This window comes from Jaculus jaculus, chromosome X (assembly GCF_020740685.1).
Source record: "Jaculus jaculus isolate mJacJac1 chromosome X, mJacJac1.mat.Y.cur, whole genome shotgun sequence".
Lineage (NCBI taxonomy): Eukaryota > Metazoa > Chordata > Mammalia > Rodentia > Dipodidae > Jaculus > Jaculus jaculus.
In genome coordinates this window covers 120,808,576-120,827,219 of record NC_059125.1, presented here as the reverse complement: position 1 = coordinate 120,827,219, position 18,644 = coordinate 120,808,576, and the positions used below count along the sequence as shown (strand labels likewise).

At 37.5% G+C, this 18,644-nt stretch overlaps 1 protein-coding gene across 2 annotated transcripts in view; it reads left to right on the top strand.

The window, feature by feature from the left end:
* The window catches only part of Tenm1 (teneurin transmembrane protein 1), an 850,812-nt gene that overhangs the window by 677,609 nt on the left and 154,559 nt on the right, over nucleotides 1-18,644 (top strand). The gene's annotated exons all lie outside the window — the stretch shown is intronic.

Below are 18,644 nucleotides of genomic sequence, written 5' to 3'. Positions count from 1 at the left end.
TATATATACGTATATATATATATATAGAGAGAGAGAGAGAGAGAGAGAGAGAGAGTCTTGTAATGACAAATGAAATTTGTTGATTTTCTGTTTAGCTTCTGGAAAGGTTCTTTGAAAAAACTTGTACATCAAAAGCTATATTTTGGGTTTTTCCATGATGAAAAATTATTTCCTGAAGAATGGATTGCATGAATTTAGCATCCTGGTGTGATATAAAAGACTTGTGAAAATCTATATTCTAAAACCTTTCAAGTACATAAATTTCCAGTGAGACCAAAGTCCAACTCATTGGTTAAAGAATTTTTTTTAAGTCAGCTTATTAAGTTGAAGTGCAATAACATGAATTTGCTCATTGGCATTCAAGGACTTCATCTTCCACAATGATATAATTTATTAATTAGAACTAACTATAGGTAAGTCACTAAATCTAATATTTCTTGGTCCAAAAAATCCTCCTCAGTTCATTAAGTGTAAGTGTTTTTTTTCTTTTGAAAACACATACAAAATTTTGCAAATGAGTTGCTACTTACATTACACATGTTCAGCTGAAAACTGGTGGACATTATGAGTCCCCAAGTAGTATTTGTTCAAGACTTTATATTAATACTTGTGATAATATGAGAAAATTACAATTTGCTGTTATCCTGTAAGCAGTGGGGGGAAAAAAAAAAACAAAGATAAGCAAGAAAAGTCTACTTCCCTCCCTTCCCTTCAAGTGCATACATAAACTCTCATTGAAACTAAAAACTCTTTCATTATTTTTAATGTTATGTGATTCTGACCTTTTAGGTCTCTGGCAGAATCCAAAGTCAAATACCAACATATCACAAGAGTTTTGTTCTTCTAAGGAATCTAGTCAAAATTTGCAAAGAGATTCGGAAACATTTCTGCCAGCTCAGTAACAGCTCTTACATGACTTTCAGATGAGATTAAATCAAAGTAATTATTTAGATAGTGTAGATTTGTTGATTGTATACATGTGAAGCAATAACAGAGAACCATCATTATTCCCATTTTCTTACTTAAGATAAACACAACTCCATAGTTTTCTGCACACTTAGAAATCCCTTCAAAAAAAGAAAGAAAAAGAGAAAAACAGAAAAAAAATAAGAGAAATATCAACTTTCATGAAACGGAGATGTGTTAAATGGCACACTGAATACAAGTAAGGGGACAAATCCAGGACCTGAAAGAGACATGAGAAGAGTCATTGTGACCCAGACCAGGGCATTTGAGCAGTACACAGAAAAGGCAGGACAAACTCAAACCCCTGCGGTTCAGCTTCATGCTTCAGCAGTGCTTGCCAGCTGCTCACACAGTGAACAAACCTATTACTTGTGATAGTTAATGCCCTTCTCCTCCTCCTAGTTTGATTGAGTTTTCCCATTCTTTTGTAAAATGTTCCAAGTTATCATTTGGCTGTGCAAGTCACATTTAAATTCTGAGCGATGGGTCTCCTCATCCAGTGGTCACAGTTATTACAGTCCATTCTGTCAGAAAATGTGCAGGTCTTTTCCAAAGAAAGTTGCTGAATACAAGCAATCGAACTCTATTCCCCCCACCCATACATACACAAAACATGCTTTTTTTTTTTTAACTTGGGTTAACTTTGGGCAAAATGTTTCTAATTCTGATCACATAGATAAGTAATAACAATTATAATCTCTTGCCTATATCTATATATATAGTTTTTCTTTTGGTTTACAAAACACTAAAGCCTAACTACTTCATTTTATTCTCACAGCATCCCTGTGAAGTGTGTAATTTTGTTTAGTATATTTTATCTAAGAAAAAATAGAGTTTCAGAAAAATTAGGTAATGCACAAAATGACACAGGGCAGCAAGTTTGGATTGTAACCTTTCCATTATGCCACAGCTGCTCCATTTTCTACAGTCCTTAAGCAAGTCTGGTGATGTGAACCAAATTAATTCTATGTAAATGGCATATTGGTCAACACAAGAAACATGGAAAACAAGCATTTAAAAAATCTAGTCCAATTTAGTACATTCCGTGACATAAACTTTGAATTAATGCTAATGAACAACTTCTTTGTAGAAAGTCACACTTGATTGGAAATTATTTCATTTAATCTTCACCAGAAGTATAAATGGTATAGACTATTATAGAGGTTTATTTTTCTTGTGAAGACATAAAAACTGGTATTTGATTTTTAAAAAGTGAGTTTATTGGTGTTAGTTACAGGAACATGGGTGAAGGGGGAAATAAGATGCTAAGCCAGTTACTTGCACCAAGTCAAAATCAATGAGTGTCAGAGGCAAGATTTGAACCCAGACTGACTAGTGCCAAAAGCTTGATCTCTAAAGCACTGTGCTGACCCATGTTGGCTACTTAGAAAGCTGGGGCACCGGCCCCTAAAATGATACATGGCTCTTATAAATCCTGGACTATGAATTGACTCCCCTCGGATATATCTAGAACACTTACGCTCCATAATCCGGAAAATCACTACTGTTTTTTGGCTTTTGCACCATAATGGAGAGACAGCTGAGTAGAGAGGTGAAGAAAAGATTGTTATAGGGATTGCTCCTTTACTAGTCAAACATGACCTACACAGCTGAGCTGCTGAGCATCACGGCAATCAGAAGCCTGTGGAGCCATCGTCAGTAGCACAAAGGTGACTAAGGCTACAAGGACACACACAGGTTAAAAATAATTGCTTTTCCTTCTGCATCCAAAGGAGACTAGATTTTCTTGTTCTGCATGGCTTCACTAGCATGGGAAAGCATATGGAATATGTACCTGTGTGACCTTTCTGTGTAACACCACTGAAAACATGCAGCTGGCCCACAGGAAACCCAATGCACTTACCTTTCCCTAAATACAACCTTTCCTGTAGCACTCCAAACATGGCTAAAAAGAAAGCCACACATATTCTCTGTGCCCTGTATGACTTATTACTTTTTAATAATGTAAATAGGTGAACAGAAGCATTATTGATCTTCAGTGTCTAAGCATTTAATCATTATTAATAATGTAATGGGTTTTTATAAATATGTAAAAACAAGAGTACATTAAACTAAATGACAGCACTAATTTGCAAAGCCAGACATTTCACTAGCCATCACTAATGGAGAAGTGCATTAAAAAAATAATAAAAAACAGAAATCTACCAGGGTTAATGCAGCCCCTGGAGTAAGGTCTGGCCAAACTCATTTGTCTATTCTGTAACTGTGAGAAGTTGTTCCCCACATCAATTTATGCCAAGCACCTCAATCAGAGGTTGTTCAAAACCATCCCACATATGTATTTTGTTTGGCCTGACATTTATAAATTGGTATATCAAAAATAAAAAATTGGTTTTTCAAACATTTTTAGAAAAATTCACAAAGCTTAGCAATATCAGACACACAGTCTGATATAAGTGGTGTGGATAAGGGCTAGCTGGACCTTGGGATAGGGCATGTCATGCCTCTCTAGCTCACCACTTAAAACTTGGTTCCTGTCTCTTTCTTCTTATATGTGTTGCCCTGTTGGCATTTGAATTTGGGACCTCCAGTCAGTGCAATTTCTTAGCTTTCCTTAGAAATATTAAAGTGTATGTCAGCTGAGAGGTTTGATCTCTTTGTCTGATAGACTTTACATACCTGTTATTCTTTTACTTGATTTCTGAACCTTTAGTGTGTAGATTTAAACAGAGTAAATTTTATGAACAGTGTAAAAACCTAAAATTCCACAGTAGTGCTGCTGAATACATATAAAATGACCTCTTCAAGCCACTGCTGATGAGACACTTCCTTTTGTCAAAAAAATTCTAGGATTGGGACCAAACTAAGTATATAGGAACACTTAAGAAGCTCCAAGAGCGAAAAGGTTAAAAGAGATGATGGGTTTCTTCTCGTGCTAACATTTTATGGAGTTGCTATATTTTTCTTTCTGGGTTCACACTAGGAAGTACATTGTTAACTCTAAATTGTCTCATTCTTTCAATTCTATGCAGACAATGACTCAGTCAGATGTATTCACCCATAATCTTAAATGTCTATTACTCTGCAAAAATAATTCAAGTAGTGGATTAAAATAATTGATTACTGTATCTACTGATTCTATGGGTTAGAAATTCAGACACAACAAACATGGCCACAATGGCATTTCTTTGCTCCCTTATGTTAGAGACATCCTCTAGAATGAATCAAATATCTGGGGGCTGAAACAGCTGGAAAACCTCTAGGAACCTGTCTTTCCATACATAGTATCTCTATGAGCTTCTTGGCTTGCCTGCTGGCATTGTAAGTAGCCAGCCCTTGGGTTTGTGAGAGCTGTTTTATATCAGAGATGAAAGGTGCTGGTCTCTTAAGGACTGGGCATAAACATTGTCACATAGCATTTGTGCTATATGTACTCAAATATGTAAAAACAGATTAGTCAGATTCAAGAGGGAGGATATGGTTCCCACTCCTTAACAAAAGAAGTATTGATGAATATCTGACCATCTTTAATCTGTCACAGCACCATACCCCAGATTTTAACCCATTGCCTTGCAAAAAAAAAAAAAAAAAAAAAAAGTTAAAAAACGTATGGTTGTTTCGTTGAGTGTTTAGTTTCAGTTATTTGTTGATAAGACAGGGTCTCTCATGGCTCAGACTGGCCTTAAACTCACCATGTAATTGAGAATGACTTCAAACTCCTCATATCCCAGCCTTCACTGCCTGAGTGTTGGGATGATAAGTGTATACCACTACTCCTGGTCTAGGTGCAGTAATAGTAAAGTACAAATGCTCTTCTTAGATTTGCTCGTAAAATCAGCAAATTTTGGTTGAATAGAACACAAAGACATTATTAGGACTTTGAGTAAACCAATTCCAAAATGTAAAACTAGCCCAATGATAATATTCTAATTCTCCAAATAGCACAGAAATAAAACTCATAAGAAATCAAGTGATTATGTGGCAGAATAAAAATAATTATTCATTTTTTTATCTTACAATATCTTCTACTGTCACAGCCTGCCAATAATTGAAAGCATTCACAATCTTGTATAAACATCAATAATTCTCTCTGCCTTCTATGAGCTAGATAATTAAAATTTAGTACCAAGAAAAAGAGTTAGGAGATAAGGAGCAACATTAAGGAGTCAGTAGGAAGATTGCTGTTAACTCGCTTACTTTGGCATTCATCATTATTGTATCTCACTAGAAAATAAGAGAGGTTCCTCTAAATAGTTTAAGGTCTTACAAATGCCTTGAGCATGGAGTTCCTGGCAAACTGTTTTCTTATCCAAGCTGTCTTTTTCTTTTACTGCACCCTACTCAATAATAAAACCTTGATTCTTGCTCCTGATTAGTCATGATACCTGCTAATAGCCATAATTACTTATCATAGCTTGTTTAATAAAACATGGTTTGCTGTCTGTCATTGAGCAGGGGATGTACACCACTTGAGATCCTATGAATGGCAAAAACAAATTATTGGCAAAAGACTGACATTAAAGAAATGGTGCAGGAGAATAATTATCACTACAAAGTTGCTGCTCTTAAATAATGACTGAAAATTAACAGTAACTACATATAAGTTACTTTTTTTGTATTGAAATGGTAGTGTTTCCAGATTAACTTAGTCCATTGTAAAGCTCTGATATTGACTCATTTTTCAAAAATAATGAGAATTTATGTTCACTTAGTTTTTCAACAAATATTTCTTAAGAACACACTCTGTATTATGAATTGTGTGAATGGAGGCTGGAGAGATTGCTTAGTGGACAAGGTGCTTGACTGCAAAGTTTAGAACACAGGTTTGATTACCCAGTTACCTGCATAAAGGCAGCTGCATAGAATGGCACATGCATCTGGAGTTCATTTCAGTGGAGAAGTCTTTGGTGCACCCATTCTCCCTCCCTCTCTCTCTCTCTCTCTCTCTCTCTCTGTCTCTCTCTCTCTCTCTCTCTTCCTCTCTTTTTCTGTGTGTGTGTTCTGTCTCTGTTTTCTCTGTCTCTCTCCATTTACAAAAAAAGAAAAATATCTTTGAAACTTAATACAGTTTTGTGACTGGAAGTAAACAGAAGAAAAACAGAACTCAGTCACAGTTTACTCTCCAGTGGCAAAGACCATATTTGATTATATAGTATCCCATATTCATGTACAAGTAACATGTTCAAGTTATAGCTCAGTGGAAAAGTGCTTGCCAGTATGTGCAAGTACTTAGGCTTGTTACCAAGCACTGGGGAAAAAAAAGTAAATACTTAGATGATTAAAATTAAATTAAATTTCAATAAGTTTGGTGGATCTTGGAACATCAAGTTTTAAAGGGAGCTTTGAGTTCATCAATTTATGAGTCTCAAATTGAAGTGACTCAATAGGCTAGACATGTAACCTAAGTTGATATGAAGTATCCTAGTACATAGGTTGAAGTCATTAAACAATTACAGAAATGAGATTAACCAGTAAATTTTCAGCAATAACCTAGAGACAGGACTAATTGATTCAAGTAAACACAAAGAGCTACTGAAATTGACAACCACACGGGATTGAAAGCAAAATACCAGGCTTGTTTACTCATACAACAGCTTAACTATATACAAGAAATTCCATCCTTTGGCATCTAGGGCTCTAAATTTTCTTACAATTCAGTCTTTGTTCTAAGCAAATGAATTCAAAAAAATTTCAATCATAAAAAAATCCTGTTTTCCATAATTTAAAAATCCCACTAACTACACTTTAGTCATTTCATCATATTAGATCCTCATTTCTTTCAAGGTGGTCCATATTGGAGAGGATTATTAGCCATATCACTCAAATTTTATAAGCATCACTATATTCACCTGTTTCTTTTCTTTCTTTTTCTCTTTTTTTTTTTTTAAATTTGGTCATAGACACTGTCCTAGGATTTGTGCTTTAGGGGACAATATTTCCTCAGTATAGCAAAGACCAGACTATGATGAAAAGGAAAATGTAAGGAAGGAATAAATGCTGTTAAGTGGAAAAAAAATAAAAGCACCAGAGACCAGGGACGAAGAGTCATCATTTTTGACAGCGTGGCCCAGTAAGTTTCCTAAGGAGGTAACGCTAGATCAGAGTCCTCACCACATTCAGCTACATGCTAGATGATTTGGATACAAATATTTCTTACCACCTCAACCCTTAAACAATAGATTTTAACACAGTCTAAACTTGTCTTTTAGGAGCCATTGGATTAATATTCTGTGACATTATGTGCAATTATAAGGCAAAAGAAACCATCTCAAGATGTAACCCAGAGGTTACTATACAAGGTTTTACCGATTAATTGTCCAGGGCCCAGACCCCCAAGAGTCCACTGAGAGAATCTGAATTCCTCAGTCCAAATGAATGGGGTCTACAAAGAGAAAAGCTGCAGCCCTAGACCACTGTATCACGAAAGGGAAAAAATAGATGATTTGGGCTGGAGAGATAGCTTAGCGGTTAAGTGCTTGTCTGTGAAGCCAAAGGACCCCGGTTCGAGGGTTGATTCCCCAGGACCCAGGTTAGCCAGATGCACAAGGGGGCACACACGTCTGGAGTTCGTTTGCAGTGGCTGGAAGCCCTGGCGTGCCCATTCTCTCTCTCTCTCTCTCTCTCTCTCTCTCTCTCTCTCTCTCTCTCTCTCCCTCTTTCTCTGTCTGTCGCTCTCAAATAAATAAAAATAAACAAAATTAAAAAAAATAGTTGATCATCAATTAGTTGAACCTAGAAGAAACCCAATATGTATCAATCACTTCTTGGTTCAGAATTAATAAAAGAAAAGATAATTGAAACCAATATTTTAGAGTATTTTAATGAAATGCAATGTTATTACAGTATTCCACAGTACTAATGTTCACAGTTTTATGGATAGACCAGTCACTGCTAAGATATGAATTTGAATCATGTGCTTTGGCTTAATTTTTTCATGAATCTGTGCAAGAACCCTAAGTCTATTAATTAATGGAAAATCTGTGTATTTTTAATCTATGAACAAGGAAAACTTTGTACCAAGTATACATATACAAGGGGTTAATAAACACACAAAGCAACAATTGCTGAATAAGTTGAATCAACTGTGAAACAAGGAAGCTCTTTATGGGGCATCAACATCCTCTAAGTTACCTTTCTTTCTAAAAGCAGGCACTGCCTGTGTCTTGCCCACATCCGGGAAATCTATTCAAGTATGCTTGGCTGTGAGCATGTTCCTTGTGATTTTACCTTTCAGGTTTTTTTTTTGTTTTTTTTTTTCCTGAGCAGCCTCGTTTGTTTATCACCTCTGCAGTTGTTGGCCTAAGTGGAAAGTACGGCTGTTGATACTTGCTAATACAGCACTTTGATCTCATTTATTTGAAAGGTGTTACACATGTGAAGGCAGGATCTCCTGATTTTCAGACAACTATTTTGTCTCATGCTAAAATTCAGGAAACACATGTTCAAGACACATTTAAAAAAAAAATTACAAAGTGCTGAAGGTTCCCAGATTTATGGTTGTTGACTAGCTACTGAAATCAGCAGACAACACCTAAAGGTACCAAAAAGAAAAAAAAAAATGTGTGACATTCACTTTTTTCTTTCCAAATGCTTTTGGACAAAGAAAAATGAAGAGAAATTAGAGCAGAAATCTCCAAATGGTTATTCAATTGATGTTCTAAAATACTTACAAATCATATTTAGCAATATCAGTAGCTATCTATAGCTCATCTCAGTTTGACAGATCTAATGTTTTGTGTTTTGCTATTATATTAGTATCAAAAGGCTCAAATTCTTATGTCTATTCTAAGTCTCAGTCACACTATGTGCTTCCAGTGACTACAAATGATTCAAAAATATTAGTTTGTCTCCAGCAAGGATAGTCAATGCAAAAATATTCTGTAATTGATTTTCATTACATGTAGTGCACATAGAAAGTGCTCAGCAGGGCTACAGAGATGGCTCAGTGGTTAAAGTGCTTGCCTGCAGAGCCAAACAACCTGTGTTTGATTCACCACTACCCACACAAAGCCAGATACACAAAATGGCACATGCACGTGGATTTCATTTGCTAGAGGCCCTGGCATTACCATTCCTTCTGTCTCTCTCACTTCTCTCTCTGCTTGCAAATAAATAAATATATATTTTTTAAAGAGAGCTGGAGAGATTGCTTAGTGGTTAAGCGCTTGCCTGTAAAGCCTAAGGACCCTGGTTCAAGGCTCAATTCCCCAGGACCCACGTTAGCCAGATGCACAAGGGGGCGCACATGTCTGGAGTTCGTTTGCAGTGGCTGGAGGCCCTGGCATGACCATTCTCTCTATATCTGCCTATTTCTCTCTCTGTCTGTCGCTCTCAAATTTAAAAAAAAAAAAAAGTGCTCAGCAGTTGGTAAATTTGTACTGTTGATGATTTCCCATGGCTAGAGCTGCCTGCTCAGGTGAGTACTCTCTGTTTCTAGGCACACTGTTTGCACCTTTACCCAGAATGATCCATGGGAAAGCCCCATCTCTTCTGAATCCAGGTCAATATAGCACCTACTGCCTGTGCTACCTTATTAAGACAGCATTATTTTTATTCTAAAAGTGTAGTTTCTTCATGTTTAAAAGAGGTCTAATAGTTGTACCTACTCAGGTTTATATGGATATTAAATGAAATGAGGTGAGGAAAGTGTCTGACATAGTAAGTAAGTGCTGAATGTTTTATTTATGCAAAGTACATATTTAGACGCTGGGAAGATGGCTCAGTGGAAAGCACATGACAGACACACCTGAGTTCCTGAGTTCACATCCCCAGACCTCATGTGAAAGCGGGAAGCTGCGGTGACTTCTGATATCCCAGCATGCCAACCATGACACAGGAAACAGACAGGAAAATTTCCCAGGCACTAATGGACTAGCTATCATGGCAAGCACAGTAGTAAAAAACATAGACCATGCCTCCAATGCCATGGAAAGCCACTACCCACCCCCAAATGTTATTTGCTAACCTTTGCATGTACTCCATAGCACAAGTGCATTGTACTCACACACATTATACACATACACCAAAAAGTAATGCATATGCAGTCATCGCCAGGATGCATATTAGAAACCAATTTGAAAGGTACAGTTCAAAAAGTAGTCATTTTGCTGGGTAAGTATGTTGTTACATAAAACCACTGTAAAAGGGTATGGGACAAAACAGGAAAGAATTTTGACTCCCACATCATATTAGGGCTCACTAAAACTGAGAATAATTTTGTATTTTGTTCATTTTATTTTATTTGAGAGAGAAAGAAGCAGAGAGAGAGTGAGAGTTAATAGGCACGCCAGGGAGGGCATTCAGCCACTGTAAACGAACTTCAGATGCATGTGCTACCTTGTGCATCTGGTTTATGTGGGTGGTGGGGAATCAAACCTGGGTCCTTAGGCTTCTCAGGCAAATTCCTTAATCACTAAGCCATCTCTCCAGGTCCGAAACTGAGAATAAATTTGGTCCTCCGGATAATTCTCAATCTGAACTAGAATACAGCAGTAGCTACGGCTAGGCCACATTTTCTATGTGGCAGGAAGATAATCCATACCCAGGAGATTGCCAACAAGAAGGGCTTGCCCTATATTTAATGACTATCCATTACTTGAAAGGCAGGTCCATAAAGAAGTGACAGGAGAAGTTAATGAGGTTAACAAAACCCCATAAGGCTGATTACAAAGACCATTTGAGTAATGTTTAGAACAAGCAAAACACAAACAAACCAAAAAGAAAAAGAAGCATACTTTAGACTATTCAAGAGTTGCAACAAGGGCTTACAGGACAAGTATTTCAGGATTCAAATTCTGGACAAAAATAATCATGTGTCTAAATGAAGCAAACTGGCACTTACTCAGGAAGGAAAATGTGACTGTGTCGTCAGTTTTCTTATTGCTTCAAAACACTTGATCTTTTTCCCATTACTTTGGGGATCTCAGACATCCAAAGCAAGCCTACTTTTGACAAGCAATTACCAGGGCAGATGGGAAAATAGCTACCCTCCCTCAGGGTGAGTGCCCCCATTTTGTTTTACTTGAAACATCGCTAGCCATGAGGAAAATAATTCTACTTAAGAAGCTATCTGCATTTTCAATAGCACCACCTTTCCCAGAGCCCTGGAATGTTGATAGGTAATGCTCCAATCTGCTTTTAATGTTACCCACCTGGTAGGTGCTGCTTATTTGTGCAGTGACCAATTGAGCACTATGAAATCAGCCTGCTATATTTAAATAATGAGATTTTATTGGGTTTGCATATGGACATTCACTGCATTCACATTGTTTTTGCATTCACATTTTTTGAGCATAAACATGGGTTAATGCTATATAACATTAAATGATTTCATGGTGCTATACCAGCCTAGATAACATGTGTCCAAACAGCATTTAGCTAGGCGTGGTGACACATGCCTTTAACCCTAGCACCTGGGAGGCAGAGGTAGGAGGATCGGTGAGTTCAAGGATACCTGAGACTACACAGTGAATTCCAGGTCAGCCTGGGCTAAAGGTAAACCCCACCTCAAAAAAACAAAATAGGGGGACTGGAGAGGTGGCTAAGTGATTAAGGCATTTGCCTACAAAGCCAAAGGACCCAGGTTTAATTCCCCAGGTTTAAGGTTAGCCGGAAGCACAAAGGGGTGCATGCTTTGTTTACAGCATTGTTTACAGCAGCTAGAGGTCCTGGTGTGCCCATTCTCTATGGCTTTATCTGCCTCTTTCTCTCTCTCTCTCTCTTTCTCTCAAATAAATAAATAAAAATAAAATAAAATTTTTATAAACCCATAATGTGTTTTGTGGAACCCCCCTCAAGGAAAAACCTGGGTAATAGCATTTTCAAATGAATTTAAATTATGAAATACAAAATAGTAATATGTGATATTACATAAAGGAATAATGTGGTTCATATGCGTATATTAAGCATTTAAGGACAGTTCACTCTGCCTAATCACACAAATGCTACTTAACCCCCAAAAACAGTCAGTTATAAAACAAAATTCTTGGGCTGGAGAGATGGCTTACAATTTAACGGTCTTGCCTGTGAAGCCTAAGAACTCCTGTTTGAATCTTCCACATCCCACATAGAGCCATAGGCAACAATGACACAAGTATGCAATACCACGCATGCTCACAAGGGGGGCACACACTTCTGAAGTTTGTAACACTGGCTGAAGGACCCTGTCATGCCCATTTTTTCTCTCTCTCTCTTTCTCTCTCTGTGTCTCCCCGCAAAAATCTCTCATGTTGAGAATGTTGTATTGCACAGTACAGAGTGTAGCCTTCTAACAAATGAACTGGAAGAATCTAACACAGGAACCTCAAAGTCATTCTGAAACTCTGGAAGCAGTGTCATGAGCATACCTTGCAAGTACCTCACAGGTTTACATAGGAAATGTTTAAGCAAAAACTCTAGTAATTGTTCTTCAGTACATTCTGTGTGTTTGAGACATTCAGAAGTACACAGAGAGGAAAATCACAGTTGTTGCCTTAGAGTGACTATCATCTAATACACAAGACAGATGGATCTGTAACTATCATGCCAGACAGGTTATGACAAGTACAATAACATAGGTACAAGCACTATGTAATGAGATCAGCAGGAGAGAAGAGTGACAGTCATTTGGAATAGATAAATTTAGTTTAAACCTATTTCTTTTTTAAAAATCTCTGAATGTGAAAGGACCCCACAGTTCATTTTATAGTTCAGCCACCACTTTGTCATGACCATTTTAACATGACTCCCCGAATAGCAATAATTACAAACCTTTTTCACCAGAGGCTTCTTTGAAAGAAAATTGGTAATGGTAAGATTGGAAACCAGTTGTTGATCTGCCTGCCTTCTTATGGTCACTTTCCCAAGAAGTTCATACACCTTAATTGGCTGATTATGTGATTGGCTTGCTTTCACTAAAATAACACTTCTCAAAATTTGGCCTTTATACATGCAGGATCAGCAGCATGGTAGACATGCAAAGTTTCAGAGCCCACACCAGACTTACTGAATCAGAAACTCTATGGAAATTTCTATCTAAATTCAAGCTCTCCAGGGGATTAGGGTGTGCCATCATTTGAGAATCACTGACCTATATGAGTGAAAAATTGTAATAAAGGAGTTATCACTGACACCATATCCCAATATTTGAACTCTAAAGACTCGTTTAGTCATTATGTGATGGCAGTGGATGAAGGAAATATCATAAATTCTTGGTTGCAACCACTCAGAGGTATATATATATGACAATAGGGCCCCCAAGAAAGAGCACTTTGCCACAACCGACACAATCTTGAACCAACTGGCAATTCATGGAGGAATTTAGAAGGCAAGATTCAATTACTAATGAGAAGATTCATGTGCCCTCTCCCAGCCTCCTCAATGCTATCCCTTGTCCAGAGAGCGCATCTTGTGGAAAGGAGTTCATCTGTTCCTATGGAGAAAGCAGTCTAACGTACCCACCTGCAGATGTAGCCCCTGCTGGCTTGGTCATTGTTCTGAATGTTACCTTTCAATGATTGTTTATACTCCTGTTAGCAACAAAAGCAAATAGTTGTAACTTCCTGAGCTCTGAGCCTCATTTCCATTATGAAAGATTTTAATCAGAAATACAATGCAGTAAATTACATCTTCTTTCAGCAATTCAGTTTTCATCCTTGTTTTTCAAACCAACTTCTGTGCTGGAGGTTAATGTTGTTGCCAGAGGTGTTGAATGAATATTGGAAATTTGACACAGAAGACAAAAGACAACAAAATAAGTAAAGAGGAGAATGGAACCAAGAGTTGATTGAAGGGTAGAGATAATTTGACTCTGCTGTGAAAAAGGCAAATACAAAATGGATTAGACCTTTTTCATCAGAGCTGCCTAACAAGCAGCTTGTTAGTTAAATAAGGCTCTTAGTAAAGTATATTCTGACTTGCATTTCCCAAGATGCCTTGTTCTTCAGAACAAACTATAAACACTTGGAGGATTCAACATTTAGTTAAAGTGAAGAAGCAATTCCTTTGGGGTTGCTGCTTTAGCATAGTGGTAGCCAGTAGACAGCTTGGCAGCAGCTTAGATCTTCCTAACAATAGGAAAAGAGGCATTTGTGAGGGGTGATCTTCCCCATTCATGCATTCAAAGTCACACTGGACATGCTCCCCTAAACTCAATTAACTTTGTTCTAATCACCCACAGTAGAGAGAGGTTTTTATTTTGAAAAGTTCAAGGATACAAAACAACCCATCCATGTCTATGAATCAAAGAAGAGCCCAGGCAAAGATGTAATGCATGTATTGCCTACCATTAAGAGAACACAAGGACACACACACAAACACACACACATGTGTACACATGGACACAGACACACAAAAAGCACAAAAGGTGATCACTCTGGGAAGATATGTGTTGGTGCATGCAGGGCCAGCTTTGTAACAACCCAAACAGTTGCTCCTATGATCTGAGTTTAAAGATTCTGAACATTTCTCTATGTTGTCTAATGATAAAGATTTTGGAAAAATATATTTTGTGTTTTGTTTTGTCTTTTGTAGTATTGAAAATTAAAACCAGGGCCTTAAATATGCTGATAAGTGCCCTATCACTGAGCTACATGCCTAGTGATTTATTATTTATTTATTTTTAGTTTTTATTTTTTTTATTTATTTTTTTTTATTTTTTGGTTTTTTGAGGTAGGGTCTCACACTGGCTCAGGCTGACCTGGAATTCACTATGTAGTCTCAGGGTGGCCTCGAACTCACGGTGATCCTCCTACCTCTGCCTCCCAAGTGCTGGGATTAAAGGCATGCGCCACCACGCCCGGCTTTTTAGTTTTTATTTTGAGAGAGGATTTTACTGAGTTTCACAGACTGCCCTTGATCTCTCTCCATAGCCCAGGCAAGCCTTGTACTTACAATCATTCTACAGTACATCCTGTACATCCTACATCCTATCAGTCCCCCAAGTAGCTAAGATTATAGGCCTACACCTAGTTTGGATGTGGCAAAATTTAAACAACTTAAAATATTTCTGTAAGGCAGGCCAAAGACAGACCAAGTAGGTCTTTCTGAGTTAGATACAGTTAGAGGAAACTAGAACTCTCTGGGATACAAAATGGGAATATAGAAACAAATACTGGTAGCATTGACATTACTAAGATGGACCTGTACTATGTATACATAACTACTCAGCTAGAGTTTAACCTTGGACAAAAATGGGTTATATAGGGTTCTTTGGACTTGAGTAGAATAATCAGAACATATGTAAATGGGAAAGAAATCACATTTCCTGAATAAATCAGGAAATCAAGGTCGATGCAAGGCTACCATCTACAGTTAGGAATCAAACTAGTTTAGAAATTGAAGTTCACAAAATGGCAGCTGTGGGCTGGAGAGATGGCTTAGCGGTTAAGCGCTTGCCTGTGAAGCCTGAGGACCCCGGTTCGAGGCTCAATTCCCCAGGACCCACGTTAGCCAGATGCACAAGGGCGCGCACGCATCTGAAGCTCATTTGCAGTGGCTGGAGGCCCTGGCGTGCCCATTCTCTCTCTCTCTCTCTCTCTCTCTCTCTCTCTCTCTCTCTCTCTCTTCGCCTCTCTCTCTCTCTCTGTGTCACTCTCAAATAAATAAATAAAAATGAACAAATTTTTTTTTTAAAAATGGCAGCTGTACTGCAGTATTACATTATACCATACTGGCCATTTGAAGCTGGTGTATCCCAAGAAAGAGAATAAGACTCAAGACCTTTTGTTTTAAAGTAGAGAATTTGTCTAAGAAGATATTTTTCCTGTCGGGTAAAAAGATGTTTCAGGGCTGGCTGATAGCTCAGTGGTTAAGAGCAGTGCCAGGGCAAGCATGATGGCCTAAGGAAGTCTGAGAAGAATGCTGGTGTTTTATGCCTAAGACCCACTTAAACATCTGGGTGTGGCCACACGCTTATGTAACTCTAGTCCTGTAGGGGAGCAGAGATTAGAGGGGGGTGAACAGTAAGCTCCTGAATCAATAATGGACTCCAGCTCAAATAAGAATGGGCAGAAGAGTGATGGAGCCACACATAAGATGTTCAGCCCCAGCCAAAGCAGATGAGCACACCCCACTATAAGGAAGAACTTGACACTCGGCATGGAATGGGCACATACACATGTATACATCACACATTACACAAACAAACCACATACTACACACACACAAACAGAACAGAAAGGATACTTTAACACTATCCCCAAATTTAGATAATGCAGACACTGTGTGAATGGTCTTGGTGAATGATTATTGGTAAGTGTGCTATCACTGAGTAATCTAGGAATAAAAGGAGTAAGAGTTATTCTTGTAAAAATGGATGATATGAAGTGTGTAAATAATGGCAACCACTGCAGCAAGATACAGGGAATCATAGCACATTTAAAGTCTAATGCATTGCATTAGAGAGAGAGTTCAATACTGATGAATGTAGAATGATGGGTTTTATGGGGCTTTATCATATGATGTAAGTTGGCATGAATCATAAAATATGAGGAATAAAAAAGTAGAGGAGGAGAAAGACAAGTCAATGCACATTATTTATGAATGATGAAGAGTGAAATGAATGAGAAGAACAGGTAGACAATGTCTTGAATAATGATGACTTTGATGAGTCATTATCTCACAAATCTGTGTGCTTCATAAAATATGAGAAATATTAAGGAGCATAAGAGTCGAAAGACAAGTCTACTCAGAATGAGATACAGAATGAAGGAAGAGAAGAATGCAAAGGAAATGTACAGAATAATGATGAATTTTATGAGTCTTTCACTTATGATCCAGGATCCTTCATAAGTCATGTAGAATATAAAAGAACAACACAAAGAAGAAACAGATCTGTGTCTGTCATAATATTTATGGCAATAATGCCAACTAGGTTTAACAAAATATAAACAAAAAATAATTGAGTCTAGTACAACTGTGCAAAGACATAATGTCCAGATTAATATGAGCAAATAAAATGAGTGAATTTAGAATTATTTTACCAATAGGGAATCATAAAGTACTAGTTAGGTATCATTCTTGAAAAGTCTACCTTTGTTAAACTGGGAGAGGCTCAGCAAATTCACAATTAACCCATACACACCCCAAAATTAACCAGCAACATTTAGGTCTCAGGAAGCAATGTTTAAATAATTCCTAAATAATTTGGTTCCATTAATACTATCTCATCTCATCCCCCTGGCTCCAATCTCAAAGTAGTTTGTAGGGGATTTTCCATAGCTTTCTTACACTTAATCTCTATCAATCTTGTATAATATTGCCATGTGAAGACTTCTTGTATAATTTTATTTTATTTGCAAGTAGAGAGACAGAGAGAGAATGAGAATGATTACACCAAGGTTTACTGCCACTGCAAATGAATTCAGACACCTGGGTATTAAATCCTGGCCTTCAGGGTTTGCAAGCAAGCACCTTTTACCACTTAGTAATCTCCTCCAGCCCCATGTGAAGACTTCTAAAATGTCTCTGTATAAAAAGAGATGGTCTTTATTTCCATTCCTTGTTAAGATTGGACATAGCACCTAAGAGCAGATTTGTCAGGATTCGTTCAAAATCTAGAACTCAAGAACTTCAAATGCCTTCTCTATTTAAGCACATGGGAATTCAAAATGATGGTGGTTGGAAAATTCAGCTATGGCAAAGCAAATATGAATCTGGCATTTGCATGCCATTCAGTTCAAAGATTTGCACAGCACAGGGTAAGAAGAAAGCCAGACCTTTGTGGCAGAACTAGGAATGGTAGACTGAGAGCTCACAATACACATAAACATTGAAAGCAATAATTGTTACTAGCCTACCTAAGTGGAAGAATTAATGGCTTGTAATTGGTATTAAGGAAAGACCATAAGTAATTCTGAAGTTCTATTAGCTCAACTTAAAACCAGTCTCTCAGTTTGCAATGGAATTTAGTAATGAAGTTTATCAGTTAAAACATATTTTAAAAACTGGGCTGGAGAGATGACTTGGCATTTAAGGCACTTACCTGAGAAGCCCAAAGATCCAAGTTTAATTCCCCAGGACCCACATAAACCAGATGTACAGGATAGCACATGCATCTGGAGTTTGCAGTGGCTGAAGCCCTGGTGCACTCATTCTCTCTCTCTCTTACACACACACACACACACACACACACACACACACACACACACACATATATGTATGTATGTAAAAATTTAAAATACAAAAAATAAAATAAAATCTGAGGCTGGTACCTATCTTTTTCTTACTTGGAACTATTTAATTGTTATTTTTTATTCTCACATGATATTTTGTCACTATAAACCTCTAGACACTAGACTTGACTTGCTGATTCTGTCAGAAGAATATAAAATGAGGGTTACTCATAACATTGCCCTTTTTTCATCCAAGATTTATCTTCCCAAATACCCTACATCCCCCATTGAGGAAAAAAAATATTCAAGGATTTAGGAAGAATCATTGACATTATTAAGCCTGCCTTGATCTTGTGTGTTCCATCTACAAAATTCATAAATAGCCAAAACTAGACCTAGACTCTGATAAAAACTACACCTCCTCCATTGAACTGCAGACCAGTGAAAAGCCCTGTAATTTGTCCCAGGACCTCCTAATTGCCAAACTCCTAGAATTTGTTACAATTTGTCATCGAATTGAGGGCTGAAATAGACACTTTAGTTGACTATGTCCTTAGGAAACATCCCCATTTAGGGAATAGAGAATCATTCTTTGTGAGTATGAGACTCACTATGTAAAGGGGCATA